Consider the following 12,208-nt stretch of genomic DNA (forward strand, 5'->3'; position numbering starts at 1 on the left):
CCTCGGCTCTTCTGGTGACCAGAGACCTCGGATCTCCATTTACCCCAGATGGGCGCATCACACGAAGATGGACAAGCCCATCACCATCGATTACTGCAGGCAGGGGACCGCGGAAACAGGTTATTTTTGTTCCTCGCTAGCTTATTTTCTCTGCACATCCCTGGAGAGCAAAATGGAATCTGGCAGATCGATCTGATGCTGGAACCACTGCTCTCCAGTTGTGGAGGCACAAATGGAGGGCCCTCGTGTGCCACCGAACCACCAAAACATCTGAATTATATCCCAAAACTCAGTAAGTAGGAGAACAGGAGATGCTGGGAGGGTGCTAGGTGAGACTTTGATACACTGATCGAGAGCCCCGAATCAAACTGCAGTGATGCGGTCTGCAGATGAAACCACCATCTGAAGATGAAAAAAGCCATCAAGGTACAGGAACACTGATCCCTAAACTCCTAAGAGCCTCCATGAAGAACGGACGTGCCAAACAAATCAAAAATGAAAAACAGCAAATTGTTAGCAAGTGGACATCAAGTACTCCTGTGACAGAAGGATCGGAGGATGAAAGAATATAGCCAGTCTTCTACATCCATTGCCAAAAGGACCGGAGCCAGGTACAACATCTAGAACTTGTCCTTGCACAGCTAAGTGTTTATGAACAGGAGGACTAGTATCGGACAAAGACAGCCATCCTTCTTGGGAAAGATTCCTAGCCCAATTCCCTGCTCCGACATACATTTTTTCATGCTCCCTGCAGCAGGACACTCCTCCTACTAAATGCTACTTTAAGGGTAGGGATCATCCTGCTCCCAAAATCTGCAGGACCCACTGGTTTGAAGTTAATGGCCTTCCAGCCCTACCGAAGAATATACCCACCCCGCCACCATCATTGCATGCACCTTCAGAAATTAATGGCTGAGATTTCCCTGGTGGTGAGAAGAAAGAAGGCGGACGAAGCAGGCAGACACTTCCTTTACCCTAACCCTGCACTGATGAATAAGAGGGTTTTGCTGTTGAGCGGCTGGGGTGCTTAGGCCTTACCTAAACTGAAAGCCCCTGCTGGCTTTGAGCCTACAAAAGGAACAAAAGTATTTCGTACACTAAAGCCCTAGAGATCTCGCAGTGGCTCTACATTTTCTAATCACTTTTAAATCATCTGCAATAGCATCATCGTGGCAGACAACTGTAACAAATTGGTCAGGATGTTAGATCGGTGGTCAACTGAGAGGAGGAGATAAGCACTTCAGATGCTTTCTTGAGTATGGCATGGAAGGATGCCATCTGTTGGTGCTTGGCCAGGAGCTAAATCATTGTAAAGATCGGGTGACTTTTACAGAAACTGCCATTTTGAAGAGCTGAATCAGAGACAAATCGAGACTTATCAGGATCGCCTTTGCATTGTGAGAGTAAGTGTCTGGATCGGAGCTGAAGAGCATGTCAATGGTATGTCAGCACTGCATTTGTGTAAAGGGTGGTTCATCTTGATACTATTCCTCTTCAAGGAACGGGGATGCTCTTTTTGATTTCATTCTCTTGACAGATGGCAGGAGGAATTCTTGTGGAGGTGGTGGGAGATGAGGAGCTAGCAGTACTGTTATCAGAACCAGAAGCAGCACCATTTTTTGACTATAGTGGAGCATGTAGCTCTATCGAGGGTCCCAGTACAGAGCCAAAATCAGAATGAGTTGGGGGAACCAATACAGTGCAAGGGGACTGCTCAGTGCCAAATGAGGGATGTTGAGTTGAGCCCCTTGTGGGCTGTTTCTTTCAAAAATGATCCAGCATTGCCTAAAGAAAAAGGCTGACTGTGCACCAGACCCTGGAAAACCTGGGCACGCCTGCATCTTTATAGATGCTAAGGGAGAATATTGGTGCGGTCAGCAAAATCTGAGGGCCAATGCCACCAACTTTGGCTCGAAGAGGGAGGAACAAGCAAAGCATGAGATAGGCTTACTGACAGTCTGACCTCTTAGGCCAATAGAAGTACTTTTTTTTGTGGTGCCTCTTTTCCTGCAAATACTTTACAGATGGGCAGAGCAAGATGGAGGGCTGGAGCATGGCTTAGATTTAGTTCTTGACAGACAACCCTAATGGTCATCTCTACCAATATGAAGAAGTCTGCCTCCCACTGAGATATCGTTTGGTACATCGGACGGTAGAGTTATTTAGAAAGATGTATGCCTCGATCTCAGACACCAAAACAAATCATGTAGATCTGTGCAGGATGTCTACCACACTAGCTCGAGGTTTTAAAACGCAGACTTCATTGGTGGGGCATGTCCTCGGCACTGAAATCAAATAATGCAGGACAGTAAATAGAAACTTCACTTCAAAGTTGAGCAGAGATGCTCCGGATCCACAACTTACTTACCGGAACAAGTCACCTACCTCAAGTAAGGAAAATGCTTAAGTACGCATCTGTTCTTGGCATGTAGAGCTGCAGATTCTTACACTGCATTAGATCGCCACCTGGTGTTGGGCTCGGATGATTGCATGTTGTCGTCGTCTTGGAAGAAGTCTTTGTAGTCACGAGATAGATGACTCCTCCTTGGACGATCATGCGCATGGGCATCAGCTCCATCCTTCGATTCTTTTTTGCCATGATGGGAAATTATGGAGTTTGTAGAAAGAAGAAAGGATGTCCATGCGTGTACATCAAATTAAGATAGAACTGGAACAGATACAGGCCCGGGGAGGCGGGAGGGCGTGTAAGAATCTGCAGCTCTACCTGCCAAGAACAGATGCATACTGGTAAGTAGCATTTTCCGTTCGAGGCATATGATCTGCAGATCTTACACTGTGCATCGATTGTACAGCAGTCTCCCCTAGCGGTGGTCACCTGTATCTGTTGCAGTAGTTTGAAAGAGGGTTTTGAGGAAAGCTTGGCCTACTGCAGCTTGCTGCTTAGCTTGCACATCAACACAACAATGTTTAGTGAAGGTGTTGTAGACCATGTAGCTGCCTTGCAGATGTCTTCTTGGGGAACGCTCCCTAAGCCATGGAGGCTCCTACTTTGCATGTGGAGTGCGCTCTAGGAGGAACTGTTAATGTGCGTTTTGCCTTGTGATAGCATATTTGTATACATGTAACAATCCACCTTGCAATTCCTGATTTTGAGATGGGGTTGCCTTTATGTGGTGGAGAGAAAGCTACAAACAGTTGCTTTGTTTTACGAAACGATTTGGTCCCATCAATGTAATAGAGAAGAACTCTTTATACATCTAGTGCATGTAGAGCTCTTCCTGCTACAGAGTCTGGGTTTTGAAAAAACACTGGTAACTCGGATTGATTTAGATGAAAAGCAGTAATTACTTTAGAAAGGAATTTAGGGTTGGTCCGTAGAACCACCTTGTTACGGTGTAATTGTAAAAATGGTTCTTGTATAGTGAAAGTTTGAATCTCACTAACTCTTCTAAGAGGTAATCGCAATAAGGAAAGCGGTTTTCCATGAGAGAAATTGCAGTTAACACTTATGTAAAGGTTTAAAAGGGGGCCCCATGAGCCTTGTAAGCACAATGTGTAGGTTCCACACTGGAGATGGTGGTAACCTAGGAGGAATGATTCTTTTTAATCCTTCCATAAAAGCTTTGATTGCAGGTACTCTAAATAACGACATATGTTGTCTGTTTTGTAGATATGCTGCAATGGCTGCAAGATGGAAACGTAGATAAATATGCTAGATTACATCTTTGTAAATGGAGAAGGTAACAGATGATATTTTGGACGAAAGCATCCAGAGGATCAATTTGATTGTTAGTGCAGTAAATGGCAAATCTCCATTTTGCAGCATAGCAAGCTCTAGTAGGTCTTCTGGCTTCTTTAATGATATTAATACAGTCTGGTGGTAGGTTAAGGTAACCAAACTCTAAGACTTCAGGAGCCAGATGCCAGATTCAGTTGACTAGGATCTGGATGCCTGATGTCTCCATGGTTCTGCGTTAGCATTGATGGTGTCAGAGACAGACTTTGGTGTGGAACTAGAGAGTTCTAGCAGTGTGGTGAACCACGGTTGGCATGCCCATGTGGGAGCTACCAGGATCAGTTTGAGAGACTGTTGCTGGAACTTGCGTAGTACTAGTGGTATTAGTGGAGTTGGCAGAAAAGCGTATGCAAATCTGCCTGACCAGTTCATCCATATCGCATTGCCCTTGGACAACGGGTGTGGAAACCTGGCGGTGATGGTTGGGCATTTTGCGTTTTCATTTGTGGCAAACAGGTCTATGTCTGGATGACCCCACTTGTGAAAGAATGGTTGAAGAACTTACAGATGTAGTTCCCATTTGTGAATCTGTTGTGTCTGTCGACTTAACAGATCGGCTATCTGATTGTGAACTCCTGGAAGGTGTTCTGCAAGCAGATCTGTTTTGTGGAATGGCCCATCTCCAAACGTTTTGTGCGAGTTGGGACAGTTGCAGGGAGTCTGTGCCCTCTTGTTTCTGTATGTAGTTCATAAAATCCACATTTGTAAAGAGCACAATCACCCGCAACGGTCTCTAGGCGCTGGGGGCCGTCGGGAAGATTAAGCGAGCTATTGCCCAGAGTCACATGGTGCTGGGCTAATCTGCCGCCGGTGATCAAACCGTGATCCTCAGATTCCGGAGTCAGTCGCCCTAGCCGCAGCACCACATCACTTCCACATGGCTGTCATGCTGTCCGTGCGGATTAAGACAGCTTTGTTTTGTATGTGTACTTGGAAGGACTTTAGTGCCAGGAAAATCGCTAGCAACTCTAGGTGATTGATGTGAAGCACCCTCTGTTGAGCAGTCCATCTTCCCAGAGTTGTGTGGTGGAGCAGATGTGCTCCCCATCCGGTCAGGGATGAGTCTGTTGTCCGTACTATTTGTGGAACAGGTTCTAGGAACGGCCACCCTCTGGACAAGTTTTTGGTGTTCCACCACTGCATAGAACGATGTGTGCGGCTGTCCACCAACACCAGGTTGGTTAGTTGTCCTTGTGCCCGATTCCACTGATGAGCTAGACATTCCTGCAACGGACGCATTTGCAGTCTTGCATTTGGTACAATAAAAATGCAAGATGCCATCATGCCTATTAGTTATTATGTTTCTTATATAGCGCCTGAATCGACCCCCGAAGGGGTATCTCCGCGCTTGCCTTGGGAACCCGTCCTGGCTTTTCCCTGTGAGATAGGCCCTACAGGGCATGCCCAAGGTGAAAGCCAGGCATCCCGCCGCGGGGGGGCCGTTGTGGAGATTAAGCAAGCTTAATGCCCAGAGTTGCAGAGTGTGAACCCATGATTAGGTCAGGCACCGAAGCGAGAATTATCGAGTCCATGGACATTTGAGCTCAAGACCCTGCCGCGTCGGGAATTGAACCCTGGTCCCGGGTCTGACCTCTGCTTCAGGGTCTGCCTGCTCTAACCAGTGAGCCACACTTCTCCACGCATGAACACTCTGGCTGGGAGAGAGTGTTGGTTTTGAAACCTTGTAATTAAGGCCTGAATGCTCTGTATCATGGTGGACTGGGATAAGCTAGAGCTGTATTGGTGTTTATGGAGCCCCTAGGTATTGATGTACACGAGGGCTGTAGATGTGACTTGGTGTAGTTGATTGTAAACCCCAAGTTGTGCAGTGTCTGAATTGTGCGAGATGTGTGTTGAACACACTGGTTGAATGACTTGGCCTTTATGAGCCAATCATCTAAGTATGGAAAGACATGGATCGGTTGTCTTCCGAGATGTGCTGCTACTACTGCTAAGCACTCTGGGAACACTGTGGGTGCTGTTACCCCGAATGGAAGGACTTTGAATTGATAGTGTTGTCCTTCTAGCACAAACCTGAGATACTTCCTGTGAGAAGGATGTATGGGAATGTGAAAGTAGGCGTCTTTGAGGTCTAGTGTAGTGAGGAAATCGCCTTGTTGCAATAATGGGAGCATGTGTTGTAAAGTGATCATGTGAAAATGATCTGTGTATATAGAGATGGAGAGGCCTCAAATCTAGAATTGGTCTTAGTGTCCCATCCTTTTGAGGGATTAGGAAGTAGTGAGTAGACCCCTGTTCCTTGATGTTGCAATGGAACTAGCTCTATTGCATCTTTTTGTAGCAATGAGAGAACCTCTTGTTGGAGCAGCGTTAGATGTTATGTGGACATTGGACGCTGTCTGGGTGTTATATTTGGAGGGGTAGCTGTAAGCTCTAGGCAGTAACCATACTGGATAATCTGACCTACCCACTAGTCTGTTGTGATGGAATTCCAGACAGGTAGGAACTGTGTTAATCTCCCCCCTATAGGAGTGTTATGCTGTTGGGGGAGCTGAAGGAAGTCACTGTTTAGTGGTGTAAGAGGATCGATTGTTGTTACCTCGACCTCATCCCTTATTGTTATTGCCTCTGTAGCCTCCTCTATAGTATCCTTTATTAGAGGATGCTTGTGTATTAGTTTTAAAGGAAGCTATATTGTCTTCTCCAGCTTGTTTGGAGCCTCCTCTGTAAAAAGGAGCGACAAAAAGAGCCTCTTGCTTGGGTGGACTGCAAAGCTCCCATAGACTTGGCTGTATCTGCCTTTTTTCATTTTTTCCAGAGCGGTGTCTACTTCTGGACCAAACAACTGTTGTTGGTTGAATGGTTGATTTAAGATAGTAGTCTGTACCGCTTGCTTAAATCCTGAAATGCGTAGCCACGCGCGATGTCTACGAAGGACACATGTTAATTGCCCTAGATGCAATGTTTGCCACATCTAGTGCGCATTTAATGGAGGCATTCGATATAAGACTACCCTCTTGTAGGAGGTCATCTGCTTGTGCCTTATATTGATCAGGTAGATGTTGTAAGAGCTTTTCTAGTTGATCATAGTTAGCCCGGTCATAACTTGCTAGGAGGGCCTTTCTGTTAGCAATGCGCCATGTATTACTAGCTTGAGCAGCTATTCTTTTCCCTGCAGCATCTATGATTTTGGACACTTTACCAGGAGGTGGTGCTTCTCCTGATGTTTGTGAGTTTGCCCTTTTCCTAGCGTTAGACTCCCTAGTAGCTTCAAAGGGTAGCTGTCCCTTAATGTAAGCAGGATCCCCAGGAGCTGCTCTGTACTTTTTTTCTATCCTTGGGTTTATGATTCTAGTCAGTACAGGATCTTTAAACGCTTCTGGGGCATGTTTAATAACTCCTTTAATCATTGGCAGTATCAGCACAGATTTTTGGGAATGTTCAAAAGTGTCTAGTAAAAAATCCTCTTCTGCCTCATCTGAATGCATGGTGACATTGTGATAAATGGCAGCCCTATGAATTAAGTGCTCAAACCCAATAGTGTCTTCTGAGGCAGAAGGTTTAAATGGATATATATACGAGTAAGGAATATCTGGTACATCCTGTGGGTTTGGATACTCCCAGTCTGGTAAACCGATTGGGTAGGGAAAAGGGTCGTCTGGGTCGTTCCCTTCCCCCATGCTATACTGATCATCATCAGCATCCTGAGGAGGTGTATGTAGTCGAGAATGAAGAGGAGAATTTTGAGGTGAAATGTTTAAAGGAGAGCAGGAGAGGGAGATACAGGAGAAGGGTGCATGGGAAATGTGGCAGAGTCCTTCTTGACAGGCACTGGAGGTGTATGTGCTGTATCCGACTTCCTCTTCCTATGTGGTGTGGTGGAAACATGTCCTGTTTCAGGGTCTATGTATATCCTCTTTTGCAGAGAATCAGGTCTGAAAAGCTCTTCAGAAAATGCTTTCGGTGCAGATTTTCGGCTCCGGGCCTTGTTTTTGTTTGTCTTTAGCCTTAGGAGTTGTTGTATAGTCCTGTGGCGTACTTTTCGGCACCGAAGGCATCTTCTTCAGAGTCAAGGCCTGGTTCGAGGTCTTGGAGGCATCGGAAGCAGGTTTTATGGGTTTCGGTGCCATATTGTCTTTAGGAGTCAACGGTTTCTGGGTCTTTTTCGGAACCGGGACTACTTTCGGTTTTGGTGCCAAGGGAGCTTGTCGCATCAGCACGTGCGGTTTGCTCGGTAAGGAGCTACCGGAAGGCTTTAATATTTTCTTCGGAGCTGGGTTCGATGGCGGGGCTTTCGAAGCAATGTCTCAGTCTCGACTGGGCACCGAAGGCGGAGTTTTTACCTTAGCCTTTGGGTTAGGTGGTTGGGCTGGGGTAGGGGAGGTCTTACTTACGCGTTGACCTGATGGTATGAGTCATCGGAGTAGTCTGCCTCAGATAGGATCTGGAGATCGGAATCTTCCTCGGGGACACATGGGCCTTCGAAGATATCCACCGGTTCCGGAGCTGATCTCTGCAGGTCGCATCAACATGCCCTCCGATCTCGAATGGTCTTTTTGGATCTAAAGGACGCACAAGCTGTGCAGCTGGACTGGTCGTGTTCAGGTGATAAACACAGGTTACACATCTCGCGATTTTCGCTGTGTGGAAATTTTGCTCCACATTCGGGGCATTTTTTGAATGGTGTCCTTTCTATGAGGTGTAGCCCTCGCCGCGTGGGTAAGCCTCACCGCGTGGGTAGCCCCAACAGCCCACGTCGACGACCGGAATCGAAGTGATGAGGTTGAGTGTAGGTATATAGAAGTTAAAGTTTGTTTTTAGAAAGTTTTGCACGTCTAAGTCTTCGAAAAGTGTATTTTCGAACCGGAGCGGAAAAATTGCATCCGAACCCAGTGGCGGAAAAAAAACAATCTAAGGATGGAGCCAACGCCCATGCGCACGATCGCCCAAGGAGGAGTCATCTATCTTGTGACTACAAAGACTTCTTCCAAGACGACAACAACATGCAATCATCGAAGCCAAACACCAGGTGGCGATCTAATGCACAGTGTAAGATCTGCAGCTCATATGCCTCAAACCATTATTTCTGGTAGAGCCTCTAATTGCAGATTCCACACCTTGTAAATTTCCCCAGGTGCCAGACTGTATCTGGAAACAGTAAAGCAATTCCCTAGAGTACCAACAGGTGGTGGTGTACAGCTCAGCGTCAGATTGGTCTGCATTGGATGTGACTTGACACACACACACACTTATTTTTCCTGCTCTCCTTCTACGTATTGGGTGCCGAGCCATTGAAATCAGATGGTGCAGAAAAGATGTTTTATATTATCTTAAATGGACTGTAAGAGCTCAAAACACAGAATAGGGAGGATCGGTGAGGAGTCTGCAGAAATATAGTCTCTACCAGAAAAGGCATTAGCAAAGGTACGTTCCTTATTGTTCTGATAAGGATTTCTAACTGCAGGTTCCTGAATGAATGAAGAAACTTTTAGAGCACAACAAATACCCAGGGGAGTCTTGGCGCTGTAAGTGACAGAATCCGGCAACCCCAGTGTGAAAAAAAAAAAAATAAAAAAAAAAAATAAATCACTCTGGTAAACACTTGGGAGCTGTGTCAGTCTACACGCAGTGACTTCATTACCAGGGTGAGCAGGAGCCAAAGATGTACCATACAGTGACGTTATCACCAGGGTGAATAGGAGTAGCAGGAGCCTTGGGGAACCATACAACTCCACCCTCACTGAGAGTACCCCTTAATGACGTCACTGTACTTCCCTTCAGGCGCCTCGTAGTTTAGGTTGAGCAGTATAAGACTTGGCCCTTTGGCTCTCAAAGTGGGAAGTGCCTCATCTCTCTACGCACAGAGGCCTGGTAAAGCTCCTCCGACTCCAGTCTCCGCTCTGCCAGCGTTTTGGTCTGAACCTCCATCAGTGAGGTTATGGTGGCCATTTCTTGCTCGTGTTGTTCCTACTTGAACAGGGACCATTTCTTGAGAAGAACATAGCGACATTCGATTTCCTTGCGGGGCCCAAACCTTCATCTGATTTGTGTGCCGAATAGGCGCTACAAAAACCTCAATGGGGCTAAGCTCTGGTGCCACGGGTTCAAACTTCTTCCGCTGGCAGTCTCTGGTTGCCAGGTCTCATCTCGTCTGGGGTCCACTCGCCTACTTTCCTTGGGCTCAGCACTCATGGGAAGACGTCCTGAGTGAGAATCAAAGCCTGCCAGTGTCTCACATGAGTCTGCAGAGGCCATATTCTTTGGAAAAAGGCCCTGGATCAGACCAGGAGTGCAGTCAACGCAGCGTGCATCTGTGGCTCTTGCAATCATTGCCTTCCTCACCTTGTGAATAGATGTACTAGTTACTTATCTTCGGTAACTATGTATATGGGAGACTATTCTAGCCGCAGATTCCTTAACGTAGAATTATCCCCAGGTGTGAGACTGGATCTGGAAAACTTTTCTTGCACAGCATCCCTGCACGCCAGGGGGAATGCACCAAGTGACTCCGCCCTGACGTCATCAGCGCCGGTGACGTCAGCGAGGATACATAAGACCAACTCCGGCGCGCCTACGGCAGTTTTCTTAGGGGAACTTTCTGGGCCACAACGCAGAGCCATCACAACCAAAACTGTGAGAACACTGGAACAAGCCGTCCACTCTGTCGCCCAGCTCAGTGACCTCCATGCGCATCATCTTAACGCATGTTTGCACTTCCGTGCGCAAGGAGCCTATCTCAGTCTTAAGATCAGACATAAAGGAGACCATGAAAGCCTGAGTCACCGGCGGCAAGTACGCAGCCATCGGCGAGGGGTCGTCAGTTGGCGCCGCCGCCCCAGTCTTGCCCCACATAGCCATCACCGACGTGCCTTTAGCAGTCGCCACCAGTTCCTGCTTGCCTCCTTTGGACCTTGTCATAGTCGGGCCTGCAGCTGAGAGCTAGGTGCTCGTGCTCCCAGGCGGCAGCAGTTCAGTGATAGGGAATGATGAGTGTGTACTCCAAAGAAGATCCCAAGAGTTTTTCCAGGATTAATATCCGTTCTTTAGAATTGTAGTACAAAGGACAGGGCTATTTATCATTCCAGAAAGGTGTCTTTATTGTTTTTCATAGAACATGGACAGCCGACACGTGTTTCGCCCCCTCATGGCGATTTGCGGCGGGGCTTTCTCAAGGCTAGTTTTTCTTTTCTGGCGTAAAGTATTTAGGTTTCCAAATAGTGTCAATGTCCAAAATATCATAAGTACAGTTTTTCAGGAACAAAGGTTATTTAGTTAGGCTAATGCCCTCTTCGGTCCCTGCTCCTAGTCCTTCGGTGTCAAGACGGTCCTCGGGTTGAATCCCAGCGGTTCAGTGACCAGGGCCCCCGTCCACCACAGGCCCAGGTGTAAGGCCTGCCAAGGGCGCCCCCGGGCAATGCAGGCAGAAGGCAGGGCCCAGCAGTATAGAGCGGTGGTCAAGGCGCCGCACTCGGGCAGAGAGGCAGGAAGCAGGGAAACAAGATGCAAGAGCACACACACTTCAAAAAAGCAATGCCCAGGTGATGCAACGTCCCCAACACCGCAATAAGAAGTTGCAGCCCACTCCAGTAGGCCGAAGGAGGGACCTCCCCACCCTCGAGGGCCCGGGTCTAATGGCGCCGGCAGTCCCCCTGGCCAGCCCCCCCACCCAGGCAGTCCAAGGTCACCCCACCGCACCAAGGGTAAGGTCTCCAAGTGGCAAGGTGTAGGGCAACTCCCAACGGCAGGCAGCACCACCCTCTGCCGTCAGATAGCACCCAGCAACAGGTCCAAGTGTCTGCAGGGCCCCTGCACCCCCGTCAAGTTTACGCCACCAGTCGGGGAGGGCAGACTGCAACTAGGCGAGGCCCAGCTGGATGGGACGGCGCACCGCCGCTGCATTCAGAATAGGGCGCGCCGCCGCTTTCAGGATAGGGCACACCAGCCGGGGGATCAGCTCAAGCTCCAGGGGCCCCGGACCGATTCGCACCTGCCTCGAGGAGGGCTCGCTGTACCCCACCGCTTCTCACCCTACAGGCCGCTTCAAGGCCCCCAGACAGGACAGTCCGCTGCGATCCCCCGCCTCTAGGACTCACGGGAGGGTGGCCAGTAGACAGCAAGGGCTCAGGGACTCTTAGCGTTCCCCGCTCCAGAGGGTCGCAGGGATCCAAGTCTCCCTCGCCGGGCGCAGCTTCCAGACCAGGCCCCAGTTTGCAAGGGGGGACGGACGCAGGGCGACAGGCCGAAGCCTGCTAGGGACACAAGGAGCGAGGGGGCGCCCCTCACGTGCAGCCGCACCCCCCCGCAGCCCCCAGCGGATGCACCTCACCTCCGCACTCGCGCCAGTGCCTCAGGACTCCGCAAGCACTCGGCGATGCCACCGCCAGTCTAGTCTTCCACGGCGGGCAAGAATCGAAGATGGCGGCCGTAACAGCGCTCCGGGCCTGCCTCGTCGCTGCAGTGCCGTGATCCCGCCAGCAATCCAGCGCCTAG

The 12,208-nt window shown here is 48.7% G+C and overlaps 1 protein-coding gene and 1 pseudogene across 2 annotated transcripts in view; both read right to left on the reverse strand.

Moving 5' to 3' along the window:
* Positions 1 to 12,208, reverse strand: part of PSME3 (proteasome activator subunit 3) — a 288,151-nt gene that overhangs the window by 82,349 nt on the left and 193,594 nt on the right. The window lies entirely within an intron of this gene.
* LOC147717142 (large ribosomal subunit protein mL40 pseudogene) lies at positions 9,456 to 10,029 on the reverse strand (annotated as a pseudogene).

This window comes from Lissotriton vulgaris, chromosome 5 (assembly GCF_964263255.1).
Source record: "Lissotriton vulgaris chromosome 5, aLisVul1.2, whole genome shotgun sequence".
Taxonomy (NCBI): Eukaryota; Metazoa; Chordata; class Amphibia; order Caudata; family Salamandridae; genus Lissotriton; species Lissotriton vulgaris.